This window comes from Equus asinus, chromosome 2, assembly GCF_041296235.1.
Source record: "Equus asinus isolate D_3611 breed Donkey chromosome 2, EquAss-T2T_v2, whole genome shotgun sequence".
Taxonomy (NCBI): Eukaryota; Metazoa; Chordata; class Mammalia; order Perissodactyla; family Equidae; genus Equus; species Equus asinus.
Genome location: NC_091791.1, coordinates 180,262,964 through 180,278,984, shown reverse-complemented (window position 1 = coordinate 180,278,984; position 16,021 = coordinate 180,262,964). Strand labels below are relative to the sequence as shown.

At 34.4% G+C, this 16,021-nt stretch overlaps 1 protein-coding gene across 8 annotated transcripts in view; it reads left to right on the top strand.

Annotated features, from left to right (window-relative positions):
- Positions 1–16,021, top strand: part of RALGAPA1 (Ral GTPase activating protein catalytic subunit alpha 1) — a 223,950-nt gene that overhangs the window by 147,346 nt on the left and 60,583 nt on the right. The window lies entirely within an intron of this gene.

Genomic DNA, 16,021 nt, shown 5'->3' with positions numbered 1-16,021 from the left:
TCTTAAGCTTTCTTCTTCCTCCACACATTCACATTTTAACACATTGGTCACATCTCTCATTAATTACATCCTGAGATTCTGATAATTGGAAAGCTAGTTTGAAACAAGCCACCCACCATGCCATCACTATTCTACAGGAATGCAAAGCGAATACCATGATTCGGGCCTTTCCTTCATCAAACAGCTCTGCCTTACATCTTCGTCTCTTTAAAATTTCTAAATTAAGCCACCTTCTTTTGCTCATTTTTGGTTTCAGAAAAGCCTTTTTGTTTTTCCCCTATCTGTACTTCTGCTTCCCACCTTCTCTGCCTGTTCTAGGATCTTCAAAAAATTATCCTGGGGCTGGCCCTGTGGTGCGGCAGTTATGTTCATACTTCACAAGTTCTGCTGCGGTGGCCCTGGGTTTGCCAGTTCGGATCCTGGGGGCAGACAAGCCATGCTGTGACAGGCGTCCCACATAAAATAGAGGAAGATGGGCACAGGTGTCAGCTCAGGGCCAGTCTTCCTCAGCAAAAAGAAGGAGGATTGGTGGCAGATGTTAGCTCAGGGCTAATCTTCCTCAAAAAAAAAAAGTTATCCCTTCTTTTTGTATTTCTACTTATTCCTCTTAATAGAAGTATGTTTGTTATCTATCTTTAAACAAAACAAAACAAAATTTTCCTCAGTTACCATCCTTTGAAATTATAGTCTATCACTTTTGTGCCTTTTGCTACCAAATTTATGGAAAAATATAACCTTTACTTACTTCCTGTAATTCCTAACTGGTTTTTGTTGTTTTTAGCTTACTTCAGAATGTTCTTTTTAAAATAATATTTAATTTCTTTATTATAGAAAATATAAAACAGAAAAATAAACCATATATTTATAACACTGTAGTTAACTTTTGTTTATGTATTTTCAGCCTATTTTGATAGACATACGTATGATTTTTTGTTTGTTTTATAAAAATGGAATCAGATATGTATAGTAAGTTACTTTTTTAAAAAATTTTATATTGTGAGCATGTTCCTCAACCATTTTTTATATTATTCAAAAATAATTTTTTATGGCCCCAAGTTCTGTCATTATTGGATGTTTGTTTTTAATTTCTTGCCTTGGGATAGATTCCTAGAAATAGAATTATTAGGTCAAAGCATGACAACTTATTTCAGGCCATACATTTTGCACAGCTACTTTCCATTAAGTACTAATTGCTAATTCTACCAACATTATGTAAGGATACCTATATAAACATCAGCTTGGTCAGCACAAGATATTAATCACTTTTTCTTAATCTTTATCGCTTGAGAGGCAGATCATAGTATCTGTTTAATTTATAGTTCTTTATTACTGGTGAAGTTAATATATTTTTGTAAGAAATTTTAATCTGTTTTCAAATTCTCTCTTAGTGTTCTTTTTCTATTTTTCTATTTAGGAATTTTTCTTAATAGTTCTCTTACGTGTTGGTGTGTGTTAAGGATTAACTTGTGTACTGATTGAGGAAGTTTACCCAGTTAATTGTTTGGCTTTCAGTTTTCAACAACTTTAGGTTGTTTGGCATGTAGGTTTTTCATTTTTATGTAACTATATCTCTCAATCTTTTTTATTTGGATTTCTTCACTTGTTTGCTTTGCTTGGAAAGTTTTGTCTTGAAATCAATTAAACATTATGTTTCCTTGTAAATCTTTAATTATTTGGTTGGTATTGTAATTACTTTACATTTAATTATTTGTTCCTTCTGAAATGTATTTTGATTTATGGAATGAGAAATAAAACTAGCTTGAATGTTGGAGAATAGTCTATTTCTGTGATTTGTTGAATAATCCATACCTTGCCCATTGATTTGATGTTTCTTTTATCAAATACTCAGCCATTTCAAAACTTTATATTCATTTCTATTGATTTGTCTATCAATTTTGTGCAGATGTTAATCTTTAATTTGTTACAGCCTTATAATTTAACGTCTGATAAGCCCATCTTCTTCCTCACCCCACCCACACACATTTTTCTTATTTTCTTAGATATTCTCACCTGTTTATTCTTCTGGATACATGTTAGAATACTGGATACATGTTAGAATTATGCTGTTGTTTTCCAGAAAAAAATACCATCGATACTTGGATTTGATTTGCAATGAAAACTTTCATATGGAAAGAATAAGCACATTTGTTATCATTATTCTTCCTATTTACATCCTCATCTTTTCTGATTTTAAGGGAAATGACTCTTCTGTTTCATCCTTGAGTAAGATAATCAGTTGTTGGTTTGAAATAGGTAATTTTCGTCATGTGAGAAAGTAGCCTGTTATTATAATGTTATATTATGTATATTATATATATATAATGTTATATTATAAATTGTAATGTATAATTATATTATATATTATAATGAGTTATTATAATGAAAGGGTGTTAAATGTTATCAGAATCATTTTTAGCATCTATTCAGATTTTCATATAGTTTTACTTTCTTAACTAATTGATGTATATTGTATTTTAACATCACTAGATTGCTAATATTAAATAATTCCTTCATTCTTGGGATAAACCCTACTGGGTCTTTTGACTTCCTATTATGTTTTTCATAATTGAATTAGAATTCATTTTTGAATTAGGGTACAGACTATTAGCATGTTCTGTAGATAATTTTCTGTCTGTTCTTACTATGTTTTTAGAATTAAGGTTATAGACAGCTTTATAAAATGAATATTATTTCCAATTCTTTCAATTTGTTTCATCATTATTAGTCTTTGTGGGTTTTCTTTTAGCTCTTGGGTCAATTTCAGTGTTTTTTGCTTTTTTACAAAACTCCATTTTATTGAGATTTTCAAAACAATACTAGTAGAGATTAATACATAATGTCATAATTCTCTGTTACATTCCTTTTCTCATTTTAGTTTTGTAGGGCTTTTTTTTTCTTTTGATTTTTTAAATTAATTAATTTATGTATTCCCATATCACCTCTTCAAAGTTTTTTTTCCTCCAACTTTGAGATGTAATTGACATGTAACGTTGGGTAAGTTTAAAAGATTTAAATGTAATTATTTATCTATGTATATATCACAAAATGGTTAACACATCCATCACCTTCCATGGTTATGATTTTTGTGTGTGTGGTGAGAAATTTAAAAATCTACTCTCTTAGCAACTTTCAAATAAACAGTATATTATCGTCAATTATAGTAACCATGCTGTCATTACATCCCGGAACTTATTCATCTTATAACTTGGAGTTTGTACACTTTGACCATCATCGTCCATTTTGCCTGTCCCCCCACCCTCGTCCCTGGCCATCACCAACCAATCTGTTCTTGGTTTCTATGAGTTCATTTTTTTTAGATTCCACATATAAGTGAGAACATACAGTAATTGTGTTTCTCTGTCTGACTTATTTTATGTAGCATAATGCCCTCAAGGTTCATCCAAGTCATTGCAAATGTCAGGATTTCCTTCTTTCTTGTGGCTGAATTCCATTGGGTGTGCATATATATATATATACACACACCACATTTTCTTAATCCATTTACCTGTCAGTGAACACTTAGGTCGCTTCCATATCTTGGCTATTGTAAATAACGCTGCAGTGACCCTGGGGAAGCAGATATCTCTTCAAGACAGTGATTTTGTTTCCTTCAGCTATATACCCAGGTGGGATTACTGGATCATATGGTAGTTTTGTTTTTAATTTTTTGAGGAACCTCCATACTGTTTTCCATAGTGGCTGCACCAGTTTACATCCCCACCAACCGCACACAAGAGTTCCCTTTTCTCTACATCCTCGCCAACACTTGTTATCTCTTGTCTTTTTGATAATAGCCAAAGTAATAGGTGTGAGGTGCTATTTCTTGTGGTTTCAGTTTGCATTTCCCTAATGATTAGTGGCTGGTCTACTGGTTAAGATTCGGTCTCTCACCGCTACAGCCCAGGTTTGTTTCCTGGCCAGGGAACCACACCACCCGTCTGTCAGTTGTCATACTGTGGCAGCTGCTTGTTGCTGTGATGCTGAAAGCTATGCCATATTTCAAATACCAGCAGGGTCACCCATGGTGGAGCTTCCAGACTAAGACAGACTAAGAAGAAGGACCTGGCCACCCACTTCCAAAAACATTAGCCATGAAAACCCCATGAAAAGCAGTAGAATATTGTCTGATAAAGTAATGGAAGATGAGAGGATGGTCCAAAAAAAACCAGGCACGGTTCTGCTCTGCTGTACACAGTGTTGCTAGAAGTCAGAATCGACTAACAACCAAGATGATTTTAGTGATGTTGAGTACCTTTTCATGTACCTGTTCGCCATTTGAATATCTTCTTTGAAAAATGTTTATTCAGGTCTTTTGCCCATTTTTTATTGGATTGTTATATTACTATTGAGTTGTATGAGTTCCTTATGTATTTTGAATACTAACCCCTTATCAGATCTGTAGTTTGCAGATATTTTCTTCCATTCCATAGGTTGCCTTTTCATTTTGATTATTGTTTCTTTTGCTGTGCATAAGCTTTTTAGTTTGATGTAGTCCCAGTTGTTTTTTTGTTTTTGTTTTGCTTTAGTTGCTTCTGCTTTGGGTGTCATACCCATAAAATCGTTGCCAAGACCAATGTCAAGGAGCTTACCGTCTGTTTCTTTTCTAGAAGTTTTATGGTTTCAGGTCTTACATTTAAGTCTGTAACTCATTTCAGATTAATTTTTGTGAGTGTTCCAGGATAGGTGTCTAGTTTCATTCTCTTGCGTATGAATAATCCAGTTTTCCCACACCGTTTATTGAAGAGACTCTTTTCTCCATTGAGTATTCTTGGCTCCCTTGTCAAACATTAGTTGACTGTATACATATGGGTTTATTTCTGGACTGTCAGTTCTGTTCCATTGATCTATGTGTCTGTTTTTTGCCAGTACCATACAGTTTTGATTATTTTGGCTTTGTGATATAGTTTGAAATCAGGAAGTGTGATGCCTCCAGCATTGTTCTTCATTCTCAGGGTTGCCTTGGCTATTTGGGCTGTTTTGTGGTTTCATCTGAATTTTAGGATAGTGGGTTTTATTTGTAAAAAAATGCCATTGGAATCTTGATAGGGATTGCAACAAATCTATTGATTACTTTGGATAGTATGACCGTTTTAACAATATTAATTCTTCCAATCCATGAACATAGGTTATCTTTCTATTTACTTGTGTCTTCACTCTCTTTCATCAATATCTTGTAGTTTTTATTGTAGAGATCTTTCACTGCCTTGGTTAAATTTATTCCTAAGTATTTTTTAATGCTATTATAAATGGAATTGTTTTCTTTATTTCTTTTTCAGATAATTCATTGTTACTGTATAGAAACAAAACTGATTTTTGTATGTTAATTCTGTATTCTCTAACTTTACTGAATTCATTTATTCTAACGATTTTTTTGGTGGGGTCTTTTGGATTTTCTATATATAAGATCATGTCATCTGCAAACAGAGACAGTTTCACTTCTTCCTTTCTGATTCAGATGGCTTCTTTCTCCTTTTCTTGCCTGATTGCTCTGGGTAGGACTTCCAATACTACGTTGACTAAGAGTGGTGAGAGTGGGCACCCTGATCTTCTTGTTCCTAATCTTAGAGAAAAAGCTTTTAGCTTTTCACCGTTGAGTATAACGTTAACTGTGGGCTTGTCATATATGGCTTTTATTATGTTGAGGTGCATTCCTCCTATACCCAATTTGTTGAGAGTTTTTGTCATGAATGGATATTGAATTTTGTCAAATTACTTTTTCTGCATTTATTGAGATGATCGTGTGATTTTTATCTTTCATTCTGTTAATGTGATATATCACGTTCATCAGCATATGTTAAACCATCCTTGTATCTAAGGGATGAATCTCACTTTATCATGTTGTATGATCCTTTACTGTGCTGTTGAATTCTGTTTGCTAGTATTTTGTTGAGAATTTTTGCATCTTTATTTATCAGGGATATTGACCTGTAGTTTTCTTTTCTTAGAGCATCCTTATCTGTCTTTGGTATCAAGGTAGTGCTGGTCTGGTAAAATGACTTTGGGAGTATTCCCTCCTCTTCAGTTTTTTAGAAGAATATGGGAAGAATTGGTATTAATTCTTAAAATATTTGGTAGAATTCACCAGTGAAACTATCTGATTTAATCTGCTTACTTGTTGGGCTGTTCAGATTTTCGAATTCTTCATGATTAAGTCTTGATAGGTTGTATGTTTCTAGAAACTTACACATTTCTTCTAGGTTGTCCAATTTGTTAGTGTATACTTCATAGTAGCCTCTTATGATCCCTTATATTTCTGTACTGTCAGTCATAATAGCTCTTTTTCACTTATAACAATATTTATTTGGGTCCTCTTTTTTCCTTGGTTAGTCTAGCTAAAAGTTTGTCAATTTTGATTATCTTTTAGGGAACCAGTTCTTGGTTTTATTCATCTTTTCTGTTTTCTTCTCTAATTCATTTATTTCTGCTCTACTCTATTGTTTTTCTGCTGCTAACTTTGGGGTTAGTTTAGTCTTCTTTTTCTAGTTCCTTTAGGTGTAAAGTTAGGTTTTTTGAGAGCTTAAAAAGTATGTGTTTATCGCTGTAAACTTCCCTCTTGGAACTGCTTTTGTGGCATTCCCTAAGTTTTGGTGTGTTGTATTTCCATTTTTGTTTGTCTCAATAAATTTTTTTATTTCCCTTTTGATTTCTTCTTTGATCCATTGGTTGTTAAGGAGTGTGTTGTTGAATTTCCATGTATTTGTGAATTTTCCAGCTTTCCTCCTGTTTATTGATTCTAGTTTAATACCATTGTGGTTGGAAGAGATACTTAATTTAATTTCTGTCTTCTTGAATCCTTTGAGACTTGTTTTGTATTCTAACACATGACCTATCCTAGAAAATCTTTCGTGTGCACTTGAGAAGAATGTATATTCTGCTTCTGTTGGACAAAATGTTCTGTATATGTCTGTTAGGTTAATTTGGTCTGTAGTCTTGTCCAAATCCACTGTTTCCTTATTGATGCTCTGTCTGGATGATCTATCCCTTGTTGAGAGTGGGATATTAAAGTCTCCAGTTATTACTGTATTGCTGTTTATTGCCTTTCTTTGTTAGTATTTTCCTTATACATTTAAGTCCTCTGTTGTCAGGTGCATAAATATTTACCAATGCTGTATGTTAATGAATTGACCCCTTTATCATTATATGATGACTATCTTTATCTCTTTTAACCTTTTTTTTTCCTTGAGGGTGTAACAATTTATTGATTGGGAATTTTACTGAGCACTAAGTTTTTTTAATTGAGGTAACATTGGTTTAAAACTTTAAATAAAATTCAGGTAAACTTCTGTATACACTACATCATGTTTACCACCAAAAGTCTAGTTTCCGTCTGTCACTGTACAATTGTACCCCTTTACTCCTTTCACTCCCCCCCCCATACCTCTTCCCATCTGATAACTGCCAGTCTGTTCTCTATCTATGTGGTTTTTGTGGTTTATCTTCCACATATGAATGAATGAAATACAGTATTTGTCTTTCTCTGTCTGACTTAATTTTGCTTGTCTCAATACCCTCAAGGTCCATCCATGTTGTCACAAAGTGCATGATTTTGTCTTTTTTTAATGGCTGAGTAGTACTCCATTGTATACATATATATATATCACATCTTCTTTATCCATTCATCCGTTGATGGACATAGGTTGTTTCCCAGTCTTGGCTATTGTAAATAATGCTGCATTGAACATAGGGGTGCATATATCTTTTCAAATTAGTGTTTTTATGTTCTTTGGATAAATACCCAGAAGTGTAACAGCTGAATCATATGATAGTTCTAGTTTTAATTTTTTGAGGAATCCCCATACTGTTTTCCATAGCGGCTGCTCCAGTTTACATCCCAGAAGCAGTGTACATCAGTTCCGTTTTCTCCACGTCCTCTCCAACAGTTGTTATTTTTTGTCTCTTTAATAACAGCCGTTCTGATGGGCATGAGGTGACATCTGATTGTGGTTTGATTTGCATTTCTCTGATAATTAGTGATGTTGAACATCTTTTCATTTGCCTGTTGGCCATCGTATATCTTCTTTGGAAAATGTTCAGAGCCTCTACCCAGTTTTTACTATGGTGGTTTATATTTTTGTTGTTGAGTTGTAAAAGTTTTTTATATATTTTGGATATTAACCGCTTGTTGGATATATGATCTGCAAATATCTTCTCCAAATCAGTAAGTTGTCTTTTCATTTTGTTGTTGGTTTCCTTTGCTGTGTAGAAGCTTTATAGTTTGATGTCATCCAATTTTTTTATTTTGTCTTTTATTTCGCTTGCCTGAAGAGACATATCCAAAAAGATATTACTAAGACTGCTGTCAAAGAGCATACTGCCTATGTTTTCTTCTTGGAGTTTTGTAGTTTCAGTCTTACATTCACAACTTGCATCTATTTGGAGATAATTTTTGTTTATGGTTTAAGATTGTGTTCTACTTTCATTCTTTTGCATGTGGCTCATCCAGTTTTCCCAACGCCATTTATCAAAGAGACTTTCCTTTCTCCATTGTGTGTTCTTGGCTCCTTTGTTGAAAATAAGCTGTCCATAGATGTGTGGGTTTATCTCTGGGCTCTCTATTCTGTTCCATTGATCTATGTTGTCTGGTTTTCCACCAGTACCATGTTGTTTTGGTTGCTATAGCTTTGTAGTATGTTTTGAAGGCAGAGATTGTGATAGCTCCAGCTTTGTTCTTTTTCTCAGTATTGCTTTGGTTATTGAGGGTCTTTTGTTGTTTAATATACAGTTTAGAATTCTTTGTTCTATTTCCATGAAAAACATCATTGGGATTTTGATAGGGATTGCATTGAATTTGTAGATCACTTTAGGTAATATGGACATTTTAACTATGTTAATTCTTCCAGTGCATAAGTATGGAATATCTTTCCATTTCTTTGTGTCGTCTTTGATTTCTTTTAACACTGTCTTATAGTTATCAGTATACAGGTCTTTCAGCTCCTCAGTTAAATTTTTTCCTAGATACTTTATTCATTTTACTATGATTTTAAATGAGATTGTATTCTTGATTTCTCTTTCTTCTAGTTCCTTGTTAGTGTATAGAAATGGGACTGATTTTTGTATGTTGATTTTGTACCCTGCAACTTTACTGTATTCATTATTATTTCTAATAGTTTTTTGGTGGATTCTTTATGGTTTTCTCTATATAAAGTCATGTCGTCTGCTAATAGTGACAGTTTTACTTCTTCCTTTCCAATTTGATACCTTTTATTTATTTTTCTTGCCTAATTGCTCTGGATAGAACTTCCAATACTATATTGAATCAAAATGGGGAGAGTGGGCATCCTTGTTTTGGTCTTGTTCTTAGAGTGATAGCTTTCAGTTTTATACTGTTGAGTATGATGTTAGCTGTGGGTTTGTTGGATATGGCCTTTATTACGTACCCATTTATTCTCTACCTATTTTATTGATGTTATCTTGTCCAATGCTTTTTTTGCATCTATTTATATCTTGTATCAGTGTAGTACATTTGTTAAAATTGATGAAGTAATATTGATGTATTATTAACTGATGTCCATAGTTTTCATCAGAGTTTACTCTGTGTGTTCTGTGTTGTATGACTTTCGACAAATGTGTAATGACATGTATCTACCATTACAACATCGTACAGAATATTTCACTGCCCTAAAAATCCCCTATTATATCCCCTAAAAATTTAATACTTTCTCTATTCTCTCTTTAAAATGTTCTTCTCCTCTTGCTTCTGTAACACTAAAATTACTTTGTTCAACTCCTAATTCTGTAATTATTCCAAGTTTGTCCTCACTGGCTTATCTGCCTCCTAGCCCCCAACATAGCTATCCCTCTCATTGGGATATCTCTCATATCTTCTCAACTCTATTCTTTTCTGTCCATGTACTCCTATCTCTTAATTCTCATGACTCCTCTCTCTCAAAGTCATGACTTTGTAGCTGCCTATTACACATTTTTATCTGCCTCCTTACTACCATTTCTAGGTCACCATTTCTTTCTCAAATCAGATTCTCCTCCTGCTTTTCCCAATGTTTAGAATTACCATTTCACAGTTACCCAGACTTGACCATTTCCTTTCCCTTGCCCTTAGATTTTCATAATCATTATGTCAGTTCTTTCTTTTTACTGTCTCTCACCTCTGTCTCTTCTTTGCTCTTCCTGCTGCCTACCCCTTGATTCATGTTCTTAGTACTTCTTGCTAAGAGAGTTATATCAACTCCCTAAGTACAGGCATACTTTGGAGATATTGCATATTCAGTTCTAGACCACTGCAATAAAGCAAATAGTGCACTAAATCTAGTCACACAAATTTTTTGGTTTCCCGGTGCACATAAATGTTTACACTATACTATAGTCTATTAAGTGACAATAGCATCATATCTAAAAAAATAATGTACCTGTCTTAATTTAAAAATACTTTATTGCTCAAAGATGCTAACTATCATCTGAGCCTTTAGTGAGTCATAATCTATTTGCTGGCAGAAGATCTTGCCTCCATGTTGATGGCTGCTGACTGATCAGAGTGGTGGATGCTGAAGGTTGGGGTGGCTGTGGCAGTTTCTTAAGACAAGACAACAAAGTTTGCCTCATCAATTGACTCTTCCTTTCACAAATGACTGATTTCTATATAGCATTCAGTGCTATTTGGTAGCACTTTACCCATAGTAGAACTTCTTTCATAATTAAATTCAATCCTCTCAAACACTGCCACTGCTTTATTAACTAATTATTAACTAAATATTGACTAAATTATAACTAAATTAACTAAATAATAACTAATATTAACTAAATATTAACTAAAGGATTCTAAGTCCTTTGTTGTCATTTCAACAATCTTCGTAGCATTTTCACAAGGAGTAGATTCCATCTTAAGAAACCACTTTTTATGCTCATTCATAAGAAGCAACTCCTTATCCATTAAAGTTTTATCGTGAGATGGCAGCAGTTCAGTCACATCTTCAGGCTCCACCTCTGATTCTGGTTCTCTTGTTGTTTCCATCACATCTGCAGTTACATTCTCCACTGAAGTTTTGAACCCCTCGAAGTCATCCTTGAGGGTGGGAATCAACTCTTTTCCAGACTCCTGTTAATGTTGACATTTTGACTTCTTCCCATGAATCACGAATATTCTTAATGGTATCTAGAATGGTGAATGCTTTCCAGAAATTTTTCAGTTTTTTTGCCCAGATCCATCAGAGGAATCACTCATTATCTATAGCAACAGTAGTCTTATGAAATGTATAAGACTTGAAAGTCTAAATTACTCCTTAATCCGTGGGCTGCAGAATGAATATTGTGTCAGCAGGCATGAAAACAACATTAATCTCATTGTATATCTCTATCAGAGCTCTTGGGTGACCAGGTGCAATGTCAATGAGCAGTAATATTTTGAAAGGAATCTTTTTTCCTGAGCAGTAGGTCTCAATAGTGGGCTTAAAATAGTCATAAACCATATTGTAAACAGATGTGCTGTCATCCAGGCTTTGTTGTTCTGTTTATAGCACATAGGCAGAGAAGATTTAGCATAATTTGTAAGGGCCCTAGGATTTTTGGAATTTCAACTGAGCATTGGTTTCCCCAGTGCTGCATTAGCCCCTAACAAGAAGCTTTCAAGCCAGGTATTGACTTCTCCTCTTTAGCTCTGAAAGTCCTAGATGGCATCTTCTTCTAGTAGAAGGCTGTTTCGTCTACATGGAAAATCTGTTGTTTAGTGTAGCTGCCTACATGAATTATCTTAGCTAGATCTTCTGGATAACTTGCTGCAGCTTCTACATCAGTGCTTGCTGCTTCATCTTGTACTTTTATGTTATGGAGGTGACTTCTTTCCTTAAACTCTATGAATCAACTTCTGTTAGCTTTGGACTTCTCTTCTTCAGCTTCTTCATATCTCTCAGCCTTAATAGAATTGAAGGGAGTTAGGGCCTTGCTCTGGATTAGGCTTAATGGAATGTTGTGGCTGTTTGATCTTCTATCCAAACCACTATGATTTTCTCATATCAGCCATAAGGGTGTCTCGCTTTCTTATTATTCATGTGTTCACTGGAGTAGCACTTTTAATAGCCTTCAAAAACTTTTCCTTTGCATTCACAACTTGGCTAACTATTTGGCCCAAGAGGCCTAGCTTTCTGGCTGTCTTTCCTTTTGACGGTCCTTCCTCACTAAGCTGAATCATTTCTAGCTTTTAATTTAAAGTGAGAGACATGTGATTCTTCCTTCCACTTGAACACTTCAAGGCCAATGTAGGGTTATTAATTGGCCTAATTTCAACATTGTTGTATCTTGGGGAATAGGGAGGCCTAAGGAGAGGGAGAGAGATGGGAATGGCTGCTCGGTGGAGCAGTCAAAACACACACATTTATCGATTAGGTTCACCATCTTACATGGGTTCAGTTCTTGGCACCCCAAAACAATTACAATAGTAACATCAAAGATCAGTGATCATAGACCACCGTAACAGATATAATAATAATGAAAAAGTTTGAAATATTGAGAGAATCACCAAAATATGACACAGAGACATGAAGTGAGCAAATGCTACTAGAAAAATGGCGCCAACAAACTTGCTTAATACAGGGTTGCCACAAACCTTCAATTTGTAAAAAACTCATTATCTGCAAAGTGCAGTAAAGCAAGGTGCAGGAAAACGAGGTATGCCTGTAGTCTGTAGGCTCTCATCTCCTTACGCTTCTCCATCTAGACAGTCCTCACCACCAGAATAATTTTTCTAAAGGAAAATTTTTATTGTATTCCTTAGTGACTTCCCAGTGCCTAATCAGACTTTTTAGTCTAGAACTCAGGCCATATCCGTGAGTCTTGGCTGTTCATGGTTCCTTTACATTACCTTATCCTTTCCTCTTGTTGGGCCTGCCAAACTACTTCCATTCTCATTTATACCTTGAGACTTGCTTGAGACAGCATACATTTTTTTCTTTTATGCTCTACACCAAATAAATGCATGACATTTATTTGTTTGCTTTTTTAAAAGAATTAAATAAAGGAAACAGCATAGTTTCCTTTCTTTTTCCAATACTATGGATTCAAATAAAAATTCATTCTAACTACATGACAGTAAGGCAAAGTTTGAGCTTCTTAAGCCAAGAAACCTGGAAACAAACCTGATTACTTGTCTGGAGGACTCTGAAGGAAAAAAATGAACAGGTACTTTGTTTATAGTCTTGTCTCCGTAGACCATTTATAGATCCTTTATTTTCTTTGGCTAGATTAACTAATTCCTATTCCTCATGGTTGAACGGCCAGAGGTTTTATTTTCAAATCTCAAAACGATTTGTTTTCTTATTTCTATTGCAGTGTATATACAGGGATTCAGAGGTGCTTACATTGTAGCTTATAACTAGGTACTTATAACTTAGATTTTACTTTGAATTTTCCAACAGTAAACTCATAATATTTTGCCAGTACTGCACATATTCTTATGGAATATTTGTGGTTGCAAGTTCACTAATTTCTTTTTTTTCTGATACTTTTGCCTCATTATTCACTATCAAAAGATTAAAATTTGGGGCCAGCTCGGTGGTGTAGCAGTTAAGTTCACGCGCTCCACTTCAGTAGCCTGGGGTTCACCAGTTCAGATCCCAGTTGTGGACCTATGCATCACTTGTCAAGCCATGCTGTGGCAGGCATCCCACATATAAAGTAGAGGATGATAGGCATGGATGTTAGCTCAGGGCCAGTCTTCCAAAAAAAAGAGATTAAAATTTGACATAAAAGAGCAACTGAACTCTGCTTTCACAAATTCTAGGAAGGGCACAGATAATATAAAGGTGATTTCTTTTTTACTTTTGCATTTTAAAGATTTGTGTTCTGTTTTTTCCTATATGACACATATATTTCTCTCCACTTTTAGATTTATATAGTATTAGGTGAACATTTCCATCCCTCTCTTCCCAATTTCATAAATTGTGATTTATGAGTTCTAATTGATAGCCTTTTATCTAGAAAGGTGAGAACACTGAGAAGTTCCTTTTCTGCCAGGATCAGAATTTACACATAGTAGATCATGCTTCCAAGTTAAATTCTTAACAGCTTTATTGAGCTGTAGTTCATATACTGTACAGTTCACTCATTTAAAGTGTACATGTGTTTAGTATATTCACAGGGTTATGCAACTATCATGACAATCTAATTTTAGAATATTGTAGTCCCTTCAAAAAGAAACCCCATTACCAGTCAACTCCGCATTACCCCCAAACACCATCCCCTACTCCCCGGCTCTAGACAAAACTAATCTACAGGCATATCTCAGAGATATCATGCATTCGGTTCCAGGCCACTGCAATGAAGTGAATGTTGCAAAAAAGGAAGTTGTATAAATTTTTTGGTTTCCCAGTGCTTATGAAAGTTATGTTTACATTATACTGTAGTCTGTGAAGTGTGCAATAGCATTATGTCTAAAGAAAATGTGCATACCTTAATTTAAAAATACTTTATTGCTAAAAAAAATGCTGACTATATTCTGAGCTTTCAGCAAGTCGTAATGTTTTTTGCTGGTAGAGGGTCTTGTAAAAACTGCAATATCTGTGAAACGCAGTAATACAAGGTATGCCTGTACTTTCCGTTTCTATAGATTTGCCTATTCTGGACATTTCATATAAAAAGAATCAAACAGTATGTGGTTTTTGTGACAGGCTTCTTGGCACAGTGTTTCTAAAATTCATCTCTATTGCAGCATGTGTCAGTACTTCATTTCTTTTTATTGCTGGATAATATTCCCTTGTATGAATATCTTACATTTTGTTTATCCATTCATCAGTTGATGGACATTTGGGTTGGTTTCACTTTTTCACTATTATGAATAATGCTGCTATAAACATTCATGTATAGTTTTTTACATGGATGTTGTATAGTTTCATAAACTTTTTTATAAGACTTTTATAGTTTTAGACCTTATATTTAGATCTATGATCCATTTTGATTTAATTTTTGTATATGGTGTAAGATAACAACCCAACTTCATTCTTCTGCATGTAGATATCCAGTTGCCCCAGCACCATTTGTTGAAAAGACTATTCTTTTCCCCATTGAATTGTCTTGATACCATTGTCAAAAAGCAATTGATGGTAGATATAAGAGCTGATTTCTAGACTCAAGATTCTGTTTCATATAGATCTGTATGTCTATTTTTATGGCAGTACTGCAGTACATTGATTGCTATGGCTTTGTAACAAGTTTTAAAATTGGAAATTATGAGTCCTCCAGCTTTATTCTTCTTTTTCAAGATTGTTTTGGCTATCCTGGACCTTTTGCATTTTCCTGCAAATTTTAGGATGAGTTTGCTAATTTCTGTAAAAGAGACAGCTGGGATTTTTATAGGGTTTGCATTAACTTTGTAGATCAATTTGGCAGGTATTATTATCTTAACAATGTTAAGTATTTCAGTCCATGAATGTGTGATTTATTTTTAAGATCTTTAATTGCTTTGGACAATGTTTTATAGTTTTCAGAGTATAAGTTTTGTACCTTTGTTATATATGTATATACCTAAGTATTTTATCATTTTTGATGCTATTATAAAAGGAAACGTTTTCTTAATTTTCATTGATAGTGTATAGAAATCCAATTGATTTTTTTTTCCTGAGGAAGATTCACCCTGAGCTAACAACCATTGCCAATCTTCCTCTTTTTTTTTTTTTTCTTGAGGAAGATTAGCCCTGAGCTAACACCTGTACCAGTCTTCCTCTATTTTGGATGTGGGTGACCACCACAGCATGGCTGACAAATGTTGTAGGTCTGCGCCTGGGATCTGAACTGGCAAACCTGGGCCACCAAAGCAGAGCATGCTGAACTTAACCACTATGCCATGGGGCCAGCCCCAAAATACAATTGATTTTTGTTTGTTGATACTGTATCCTGAACCCTTGCTGAACTCATTTATTAGCTCTGATAGCTTTTTAGTAGATTCCTTAGGATTTTCTATATACAAAATCATCTTATCTGCAAGTAGTAGTTTTACTTCTTCCTTTAAAATCACATTACTAGTTCAGTCTCTTTGCTTGTTATTGATCTATTCAGTTATTCTTTTTCCTCTTGAGTTGGT